The sequence below is a fragment of the Euprymna scolopes genome, chromosome 28, assembly GCF_053919585.1.
Source record: "Euprymna scolopes isolate OS-2025 chromosome 28, ASM5391958v1, whole genome shotgun sequence".
In the NCBI taxonomy this organism is placed as follows: Eukaryota; Metazoa; Mollusca; class Cephalopoda; order Sepiida; family Sepiolidae; genus Euprymna; species Euprymna scolopes.
The window spans coordinates 1,746,413-1,758,931 of NC_136509.1; the positions used below are offsets into that span (position 1 = coordinate 1,746,413).

General features: G+C 29.4%; 1 protein-coding gene across 1 annotated transcript in view; it reads left to right on the plus strand.

The window, feature by feature from the left end:
* Nucleotides 1–12,519, plus strand: part of LOC145249342 (homeobox protein orthopedia-like) — a 108,803-nt gene that overhangs the window by 9,013 nt on the left and 87,271 nt on the right. The window lies entirely within an intron of this gene.

The following is a 12,519-nucleotide window of genomic DNA, read 5'->3' on the forward strand; positions in this document are numbered from 1 at the left end:
TTTTCTTGCGATTTCAGCTGTTTTTTTTATCATTGCCGTTCGATGTGGAATCTCTGTCTTCCTTTTGATTCAAATTACTCATAATCTTTTTTCATTTTGGGAGGAGGGGTGTTCCTAGTGCTCTTACAGTTACCATTATTATTATTATTATTATTATTATTATTATTATTAGTAGTAGTAGTAGTAGTAGTAGTAGTAAACTCCCACTGTATAGATCCAGTATATATGCAAAACACCCCAAAACACAGGGACATAAACGAGACATTATATACACGCAAACGTTTTATTATGGATACATTTAAATCTACTGCAGAATATCTTATATATACACGATTTATGTGTTCCATGTTATACAAACCCACAATATTACATGTTCATTATGGTGCCGTGACCAGTAACAATAGTATTTATTTATTTATTTACCCACTAGGAATTCTTACACGGTCTATACAAAGCCAACGAGAGTTAACGTGCTTTAAAATTAAACAACCACACAATGAATTATTTTTTTAAATTTCTATCATACACTTCTCTTTTTTTACATTATTTTTATAGTTTGATATTTTGTTATTATTATGTGTCCACTAAGTTTTCACATAGGCCATCATCAAAGATTTATATCAACATCTTGTGGGGGGCATAGAGTCTAGATAGCAACAAATCTGTCCAGATTTCTAGTACTCTCAACCACATTCGATAACCTTTGCAAACCGTTATCGCAACGACTGTTTACCGTTGATTTCTCACTAACAATAATTAATGGTCTTGACTGGAATTGTGGTGAAAATAAGCTTCTCCAAATCCCAGTTCTCTACGCCCTCATATAATGGAAGTCTGGTTAGTGTTTTCTCTCCTCATTCTTTCCTTGACCTTTCGCGCTTATTTGGTGTGATACCAGTTGAGACCGACACGGCATTTATTTTTAAAAGGGTGGAGGTAACTTTCAATTGCATGGTTTCATTTTTCTTGATTCCATATGATGTGTTCCTCTGTGTTTGTTTGATTTCAGTCGCAGTTTCAAGATGTCCAGTTAGCGTTTGTAGGTTATGTGCTTTAGTCTCCGCATTCAAGAAGTTTCCTTAATATTTCAACCGTTTTTATTACTGTATCCTCTCAGCCATTCTTTCTTCGGTGTTTTTCAGAATGCTCCCACTATTATTGGTTCTATATTGGCTTTCTTCATCTTCTTCAAGATCCCTTTCAGTTCTCTGGCCAGTTCCGTGTATTTGTTTCTCTTCTCCCTCTCCGATATTCATCCAGTGGTCTACTGAACTGGCAAATTCTACGATCTAGCAGAACGTTTCCTTCTTATTACCTATTTTTTTGGGGGGTAGGGGTGGATTTATCTGTTTGCACTCCCTTTTCGGTCTTTCTACACTTCTTGTCCCCTGGCGACTATTGTGTGTGATACCAACCGAGGCTGACGCAATACATTTTTATGGAGAGGGGGTTACATTTTTATCGTTTCATGATCTCCTGTGATCGTGTTTGCTATTATTATTATTATTATTATTATTATTATTATTATTATTATTTATTTATTTATTTATTAATACTCACTGGGAGTTCTCACACATGCCACCATCAAGGATTACTCCCTGACAACAACCGATGGAGTTCCTTGGAGTGAGTGACAACAAGTATCCCCAAATCCCCACTACTCTCCACCTCTTCTGATAACTTCTGCAAATGAATTTGCGTCATCAGAAGAGTCGCTTGCAGACAGTGGCCATTGACTATCACGGTATTTTGGATGGCAGTAAACTTCTCTAAGGTCTCAGTCCTCGTTGCATCCATTCAGTAAACGTTTGGTTAGTATTTTTCCTCCTGGGTCTTTTCATCCACCTTGAACTTTTAAGATTATTTCGTGTGGTAACAGTCGATGCTGACTACAGTTAATTTTTTTTGTGGGGGGGGTAGTCAATTAAAAAATTGCTGTTTCAGATTTTTTGGTTGTATCTTTTTGTTTTATTTCCATTACGGTTTCCATTTGTTCGATTAACGTTTGTCGCTCATGTTGATTAGTTTCCGCATTCGAGGGGTTTCCTTAAGATTTCAACATTATTTTACGTTGCATAGTCTCAGTTTTCCCTTCGATTCCGATTTCTCCTAATTGTTTTTATAAATCTTTTGTGCTGTTCCTTGTGCTCCTATAATTATTGGTATTATATTGATTTTCTTTATATTCCATATTCCTTTCAATTCTCTGGCAACTACCACATTTTTTTGTTTGATTTTCTGTCTCTTTGATTTTTCCCAATGTGAACTGCTGGGACACCAAATCTACAATTTGACAGTTTCTTTCCTTCTTAATTATTATGATATCAGATCTTCTTGCTAGGATGAGTTTGTCTGTTTGTATCTTCATGTCCCAAAGAATTTTGCGGTTTTCGTTTTTTCGTATACTGTCTCCTGGTTTGAACCATTTGTCCACATGTTCGGGGTGTCGTCGTCTGTAGAGCTCCCAATGTACTGTATTTCCAATGCAGTTGAGCCTGTCTTTAGATTCCTTTTGGGATAGTTTGTTGCATTCACTTATTATGTGGTTTATTGTCTCGTCACTTTGTCCACATAATTTGCATATACGGTTTCTTGTGTTTTATTTATTTTAGCTTTAATGTAGTTAGTTCTAATCGCTTTGTTTTGTGCAGCTGTTAGTAAAGATTCTTATTCTCTCCATCATATCTCCATTTTTTTAGCTAAGTTCCATGTTTTCACAATTCTTTTGTTTTGTTATTCTGATGAATCATCAAATTAGATGTCTCTCTTCATACTTTTCTTTTTATTTTCTTGTCTCATCATTTTCTATATAGTTCTTCTTGGTGGTGTCTTCCGTTACGGAGATCAATCTTTCTGTGTTTTCCAAGTCTTTTTTTTGCCTGCTACATGGTCCTATATATTTATCAGCCTCTTCCTCCTTCGTTCCTTTTTACATAGTCGGTCAATATTGTTTATTACTCGCCAGGGGCCAAGAAGCGTGGAAAAACCGAAAAGGGAGTGTAAAGAGATAAATCCACCCAAACAAAAAGACTCGGTGTTATAATAGGTAACAAGAAGTCAAAGTTCTGCTAGATCGTAGAATTTGCCGGTTCAGTAAACCACGGGACGAATATCGGAGAGGGAGAAGAGAAACAAATACACAGAACTGGCCAGAGAACTGAAAGGGATCTTGAAGAAGATTAAGATGAATAAAGCCAATATAACACCAATAATAGTGGGAGCACTCGGAACAATTATGAAAAACACTGAAAAAAGAATAGGAAATATAGGAATAAGTCGAATGGCCGAGATGATACGGTAATAAAAACGATTGAAATATTAAGGAAAACTCTTGAATATAGAGACTAAAACACATAACCTACGAACGCTAACCGGACATATTGAAACTACAACTGTATTGTGCATTGTCATTATTTCCATTGAATTCTGATCAAGATGCTTCAGTTCCTCTTTAGTCCGGTTTATGAATAGTCTGTGATACCTTATTAGCAATACTACCCCTGTGTTTATTCATTTAATTAGATTTTTACTGTATAGTTTTGTTTCTAATAGCTTTCTTGTTATTCTCAAGTACTCTATTCTGATATTCTCTTTCATTTCGTTAGATTCGGTAGTATCTGCTTCTAAAACCTCTAGATATTTATAAGTCTCATTTTCATCGAGTGTCCTCATCTTCTCTTAGTTAAGCAGTACCATACCCTCTGATTTCTCTACTGTTTCATTTTTAAATCCCTAGTACTGCATACTTTTCCATTCCAAATTTTATTGCAATGCCATGGCTGAATATTCTGATTGTATTATCAGCTTATTCAGTTCGTGCTTGCCTTTTGCAAACCGCTTCAAGTCATCCATATACATGAGATGCTTTATTCTTTTTTTGGTGTCTGTAATTTTTTATCCGGCATCAAATTTTCTGTGTATGTAGTTGAATAGCATAGAATTCTCAATTTGAGGCGAAAACGTCGCCTTTACTTATCGGGTAAACTCATGTATTAGTTCTTAAAAAATACACGGTATCTATTGAAAAAAAAAATCTCCAAAATTCTTCGTAATCCTTGATCTAAGTGTTTTATTTAGTCTGAAAGAAATTCTTATACAAAAATGATTGATTTTACAATTTTTAAAACAAAAATAAATAACATGAAATTTTCAATTTCTTGTGTTGCCAATTTTATTAATTAAGGCCATGAAATTACTTCAAATATTAATAAAATACATTCTTAACAAATAAATTAATTTTCCACTTTTTATCAAATAATCAAAAATAACTTAAAAATGTTAAACATACTCAATTCTCGAGCTAAATTTGTCTAATTTGAATCACATGAAAAAAGAGAAAATATTATGATGCTAAGTAGATCTCCTTTACGTAGATGTCGCTTCGTCATGCGTCACGTCATTCTTCAGTTCACTAGCCTTTTTCCCTCAGTAGCCATAGATCCGTTTTCTTTGAAATATTACTATTAATCAGAAAATTTATACGTGACGTAACATCCGGTCGACAAAACGTTCTAATAAATATTTTAAAAAACAAACAAACAAACAAACAAAATAAATAAATAAAACGCAAATTTTGTAATTGTTGTTTTTTTTTTTTTCATTTCGTTTCGTTGAAATGAGGAAATATTTTCTTGATGATGACAGAAACCCAAAACGGGCGTTCATCTTTGATGCCATAATAAATAAAAAAGAATAATGGCCGCCTGATGCAAGAATACAGATTATTTTAAATAATTGATAGGCTGAAGAATTAAAGAATGACTCCATGAATAGCTACGTTTTTCTTTCAGAAAATTAACGAGACACTCTTTGATTATGTTTTCTATATGGGAAATATTAGCTTTGGCTTTATTATTTGATTTTATTTAAAATTTTTGTTTTTACTCATTTTAATCCCAAAGCATATTGACACTAGAACGGAAGCGGCTTTGGGACCATCTTTAAAGAGGAACTATGTAAGAGCTTGGGCGACATTTAAACTTTAGCGTGTCAGTTACAGTCGGGGAAGCAGGAAACACGCAGGAAATACCAAATTCTAGCAGCCCGATAGAATAGCCCGATAGAATCTCTCAAGACGAATATTGGCTGAAGAGAGCTTGATAATGATATCTTAAACGGTCGTAATTATCGGGCTTGAAACCGACGGTACAAATGACTAGTCTCATCTAACAACTTTCTGTACACAAAATATAAATACGCTCTTACATTTCGGAGTTTTCTTTTAATTGAGCACTCTGCTGGATTTGTTTTTCCAAAAACACTAATCATAAACACACACACACACACACACACACACACACTAGCTCACAACCAGGTCGTACAATACGTTTAAACATAATATTTTAATTCATGCAGATTTCGTATGTATTATTATAGAATCGATACTCTCTTTATTATTATATATTACGAGGAATGATTTGCTCAGTGGACTTATTCCAAACGAAAATAATAATAATGATAATGTCGTTCATCAAATTCCATCTGTGTTTGTCTACAATATCACGTCAGCTGATATTTGGGCTTAGCCATGAATGCTCTGGAAAATTCACTTCTGATTAATATTTAGTTTAAAAATCTGCAAACGAAATGATTTGCGGCGATTTTAAATGGTACGTCTTCTTTTATCGTAAATTGAACTCATTAATAAGAAAAAAATAAAATAAACTGGAGAGGTACTCTCGGGCTTGAACATTGTTCGATGTGTAGTCGAATGCTCTACTACCACGCTATATCTAAAGATCATAATAAGACTGTTTTTTTTTTAAGAAGAAAAAATTTGCTGAAATCTCCCTTGTCGGTGTAACGTAAAATATTCCTCTGTAAAAATTCTTTTTTATCTATAAAGGAGAAAAGCTATTTTTAAGATCGGGTTTTTTCGATTGTCAATACTTATCGGATAAATATCTGTACAAACATATCTAAGAATACTGCCAGTCATATAAATTAGCTGGTGTGAAATTTGCAAAAGATAGATACAGCGGTTATGGAACCTATGAGGAAGCACTCTCACACATAAAGTGATTTATATATATAAATTTAAATTTTACATGCACTGATTTCTTATTTGTCTGGTTGAGGATCAGTTTAATAATATTTCGGGGAAAATACCTTCATCAGACGTCTGTTCGACTTTCAAACTTAATTAAAATATCCAGTTGGCAATTAAAAAGTCAATAATTAAATATTAATTTTATTTTGAATTTATTTGATTAAGTCTATCTATGCTATTAATTTTTATTATACTAAACGAATCTATTCATATTTTATTTCAGCTAGATAACTTGCACTGTTCAGTAATTTTATTTGATCACGCCTCGCGGACAACAGCAGTATATGCCATGAATGTTTGTTCTCTATAAAATTGAGAATTTATGTGTAAGGATACTTCTCAACCTACACACTCAACGGATTTTTAATAAATACTGTATTCAGACATGTGAAAATTATTTTAATCGGATTTCATCCGAAAAAAAGGGTTGCTAAAGAGGCAAAATTTAAAAAATTGGTTCTTGGGGTCATCGGATTTTTATCTGTTGTCAATTGTTTCAAAAATACGCATGCGTGAATCGTTCACGTGACAGATTACTTATGTTAAGAATAAGTAGGTTTGAAAACACTTTTTTGACAAGCTGGCCAAATGGTTATCGTACTTGACTAACTTCTTTAGGTGTTGGTTTCGATCTCGGCTCGAGTATTTTTTTTTTACTTACAATAAGTGAACTGTTTGGAAAAGAACATAATACTTACATGAATATGTCTCAGTTTTTGTAATAAGTAAAATATAATATTTCTGCGTATTTTATGACCGGGCAACGCCAAGCGGCCTGCTAGTATCTATATATTTTCGCCTACAAACATGGATTCATTAAATTTATACATGTGTAAGCGAATTGTGAAGATTTTTTTCCACTGTTTTACGTTTGTAAAAAGAAATTCAGAAACATTTCTTGTATGATATTTGCTTATTAACATATTTCGACGAATATGAATTCTCAGTTGGTATTGCTTTCGTTTTGTTTTTTTCTTCGGGTTTTTGTGTCGTTTTGTCTATGATTGATTGCCGATTTCTACCGTTTTTGACATGACAAGAATAAATATTTGAGAAATGGAAATTTACGCAAAATAAGGAAAGATAAATGTGTAAAGCATAGAATTAAAAAAAAACAACAACGTTTATACAAATAGAACAAAAACACTCTTAATAAATGGAACGGAAAGAAATCATTTAAATTTCGAATAAAACTAAATAATAATAATAATAATAATAATAATAATAATAATAATAATAATAATAATAATAATAATAAAGTACTATCCAGACTTATGCTGGATGAGTGTAAGTAGGCTTTGGAGAGGCTTATTGCCACATATATCCCAGTAAAGACCAATAGTCACTACCAATGAGAACTCAATGGTAGACGCCTATTGCGATAACACAAATTAATTTGCACATGTTGTCGAAAGAGGTGAAGAGTACTGAAAATCTGGCGGGACTTGTTGTCACCCAGACTCTAGGGAACACCGCAGGCTTTTTTCAAAGAGAATCCTTAGATGATAGTCTGTATGAACACTCCTAGTGAATAATAATAATAATAATAATAATAATAATAATAATAATAATAATAATAATAATAATAATAATAGCTAGTAGGACCAATGGAAATTCCACAGAATGAGAAATAAATTTAATCAACAAAAATATTTTGATAAAGCTAATATTTTTCTGGATATCACAAAAAATAAATTCTTGGACTGAAAAACCACGCAGCAAATATCAGTCTATAAACATGAAAATAGTGCTAATTCTATTTTAAATATAGAACCGACTTAAATAAAATAAAATAAATTAAGTACCAATAAATACTCAGAAACTATTGTGCTACATACTTCAATACAAATAATAAAATAAAATCGTAAGAGAGAATCTTTAATTTATTTCTTCAGTCCAGCACTACTTGGCAGACATTATTCTTATTTTTTGACATGTTTATTTCAAATTTTTCCATTTTTTTTTTTTTACGCAATGTTTCGTTAATTTCTTTCTTCGGCGAGGAACCGCTGCACATCGAAAATATGGCGAGTTTGTTTCTCACACCCATTACAACAATGATCATATTGCATTCTTACAATGATATTCGAAAACAAGACTACACTAATGGGAAGTTCTTGTCCAGGGTTGCAAGATTGGTCTTTTTAAGCCAACTTTCGCGAATTTAATCTTTTATTAAACAGTTTGTCTTTTATATATTGTAGTCGGCTTTTTTTCAAAGCACAACGTTCGGACTAGGGAAAGTATAATCAGAATATTATAATAATATAGATGATAATATAGACAGAAATAATAATAATAATAATAATAATAATAATAATAATAATAATAATAATAATAATAATAATAATAATAATAATAATAATAATAATAATAATAATAATAATAATAATAATAATAATAATAATAATAATAATAATAATAATAATAATAATAATAATAATAATAATAATAATAATAATAATAATAATAATAATAATAATAATAATAATAATAATAATAATAATAATAATAATAATAATAATAATAATAATAATAATAATAATAATAATAATAATAATAATAATAATAATAATAATAATAATAATAATAATAATAATAATAATAATAATAATAATAATAATAATAATAATAATAATAATAATAATAATAATAATAATAATAATAATAATAATAATAATAATAATAATAATAATAATAATAATAATAATAATAATAATAATAATAATAATAATAATAATAATAATAATAATAATAATAATAATAATAATAATAATAATAATAATAATAATAATAATAATAATAATAATAATAATAATAATAATAATAATAATAATAATAATAATAATAATAATAATAATAATAATAATAATAATAATAATAATAATAATAATAATAATAATAATAATAATAATAATAATAATAATAATAATAATAATAATAATAATAATAATAATAATAATAATAATAATAATAATAATAATAATAATAATAATAATAATAATAATAATAATAATAATAATAATAATAATAATAATAATAATAATAATAATAATAATAATAATAATAATAATAATAATAATAATAATAATAATAATAATAATAATAATAATAATAATAATAATAATAATAATAATAATAATAATAATAATAATAATAATAATAATAGCTAGTAGGACCAATGGAAATTCCACAGAATGAGAAATAAATTTAATCAACAAAAATATTTTGATAAAGCTAATATTTTTCTGGATATCACAAAAAATAAATTCTTGGACTGAAAAACCACGCAGCAAATATCAGTCTATAAACATGAAAATAGTGCTAATTCTATTTTAAATATAGAACCGACTTAAATAAAATAAAATAAATTAAGTACCAATAAATACTCAGAAACTATTGTGCTACATACTTCAATACAAATAATAAAATAAAATCGTAAGAGAGAATCTTTAATTTATTTCTTCAGTCCAGCACTACTTGGCAGACATTATTCTTATTTTTTGACATGTTTATTTCAAATTTTTCCATTTTTTTTTTTTTACGCAATGTTTCGTTAATTTCTTTCTTCGGCGAGGAACCGCTGCACATCGAAAATATGGCGAGTTTGTTTCTCACACCCATTACAACAATGATCATATTGCATTCTTACAATGATATTCGAAAACAAGACTACACTAATGGGAAGTTCTTGTCCAGGGTTGCAAGATTGGTCTTTTTAAGCCAACTTTCGCGAATTTAATCTTTTATTAAACAGTTTGTCTTTTATATATTGTAGTCGGCTTTTTTTCAAAGCACAACGTTCGGACTAGGGAAAGTATAATCAGAATATTATAATAATATAGATGATAATATAGACAGAAATAATAATAATAATAATAATAATAATAATAATAATAATAATAATAATAATAATAATAATAATAATAATAATAATAATAATAATAATAATAATAATAATAATAATAATAATAATAATAATAATAATAATAATAATAATAATAATAATAATAATAATAATAATAATAATAATAATAATAATAATAATAATAATAATAATAATAATAATAATAATAATAATAATAATAATAATAATAATAATAATAATAATAATAATAATAATAATAATAATAATAATAATAATAATAATAATAATAATAATAATAATAATAATAATAATAATAATAATAATAATAATAATAATAATAATAATAATAATAATAATAATAATAATAATAATAATAATAATAATAATAATAATAATAATAATAATAATAATAATAATAATAATAATAATAATAATAATAATAGCTAGTAGGACCAATGGAAATTCCACAGAATGAGAAATAAATTTAATCAACAAAAATATTTTGATAAAGCTAATATTTTTCTGGATATCACAAAAAATAAATTCTTGGACTGAAAAACCACGCAGCAAATATCAGTCTATAAACATGAAAATAGTGCTAATTCTATTTTAAATATAGAACCGACTTAAATAAAATAAAATAAATTAAGTACCAATAAATACTCAGAAACTATTGTGCTACATACTTCAATACAAATAATAAAATAAAATCGTAAGAGAGAATCTTTAATTTATTTCTTCAGTCCAGCATTCCTTGGCAGACATTATTCTTATTTTTTGACATGTTTATTTCAAATTTTTCCATTTTTTTTTTTTTACGCAATGTTTCGTTAATTTCTTTCTTCGGCGAGGAACCGCTGCACATCGAAAATATGGCGAGTTTGTTTCTCACACCCATTACAACAATGATCATATTGCATTCTTACAATGATATTCGAAAACAAGACTACACTAATGGGAAGTTCTTGTCCAGGGTTGCAAGATTGGTCTTTTTAAGCCAACTTTCGCGAATTTAATCTTTTATTAAACAGTTTGTCTTTTATATATTGTAGTCGGCTTTTTTTCAAAGCACAACGTTCGGACTAGGGAAAGTATAATCAGAATATTATAATAATATAGATGATAATATAGACAGAAATAATAATAATAATAATAATAATAATAATAATAATAATAATAATAATAATAATAATGAAAATAAATACTAAAAAGAGTACCGAAACGACATCCACTTGAAAGGTGCTGAGATGACTGGAATCTTGTGGATATCATTCACATTAAAAGCAACATTGTTTCCACCTTTGCCCCAGAGAGAGAAAACACATAAAACCTCCTATTTATTTCGTAATATTAAATAGTTCGATATTTTAATAATTGATCACGTGATCACTATATAAAATTTTATTGTCATAATTGATTCGGTTGAGTGACTTTCTGATATCACTTTTTGAGTGCCGTGGTTTTATTCTGTTTCATCTTCTTTTCTGCCGTGTCGTCGTCTCTCACATTAGCGGCTGTCGGGGGGGGGGGGCATGCACGGGTTTATAAGTATAAAATATCACATGCACACTGGGTGTATGACACCATCGAAACTGTATACGTTAAGGTCCACATCTACGTTTTGTCGACGCCATGATTGTCAGTTGATTATAGCTTATTTCGATCTGGTTCAAGCCACAATCTGCGTTCGACTGTGCCCAACGAGAAACTCATCAATTCTGTCGTTAATCGTCGTAAACCCAAGATTGTTCGCAATTGTTTGTAACTGCTGCATAACTCACCACCACTTATCAAAGTGTCTGTAAGCTAACCCTTTTTTACTTGGGAGCCACCACTTATCAAGGCCCGAATACCATTCGAGGATAAAAGTTAATGAATGTAAGGTCGTAGTGTAGTAATCGTTAATATTGTAAATTGGGTAGAATTTGATTATTTGTGGGGGCAGGTTAACAAGAGCATATTGTAAGCCGAGAAACAGGCCAGTGAAACAGTGTTCTACGGGCGGGCAGTTATAGGAAAGAAACTTTGTTCATGGAAGCTGCGTTTATATTTAAGCACAGATGGAGACTGAGAGAAAATATTGAAACAACCGAATCTCGTCGAGAGTAGAAAACAATCGAGTTAAGTCATCATCCATATTTATCGTTCATCTGTATATTTACGAAAGTCGTTCCAAAAGTAATGCCTCCTATATTTCAACTAAAAAACGTTGAACGAGCTACGAAATCGGGAGTAGTACCATTAAATGATGAACCTTAAGTCGTCCAGAATTTATTTTTCTACATAGTCACCACCATTCTCAATGCATTTTTCTCAAAGGGAAGGGGGTGCTGTGCATGAGCGTCGGGAGCGCGCTTTCTCACTCACAAGGCCAAACTATTTGCAAAGAACTTTGCAGCTAATTCTACCCTATGCGATAATGGCCATCAACTCCCCTTATTTCCTCCTATAACAAGCTAGGTAACATACAAATATCCGTGCATGAGGTCGCCAAGCTAATCAAGAACCTAGATTCCAGTAAAGCAACTGGTCTTGATGGCATCCCAATTATAGTGTTAAAAAAGCTTCAACCAGAACTTGCTCCCATACTTACGAAACTGTT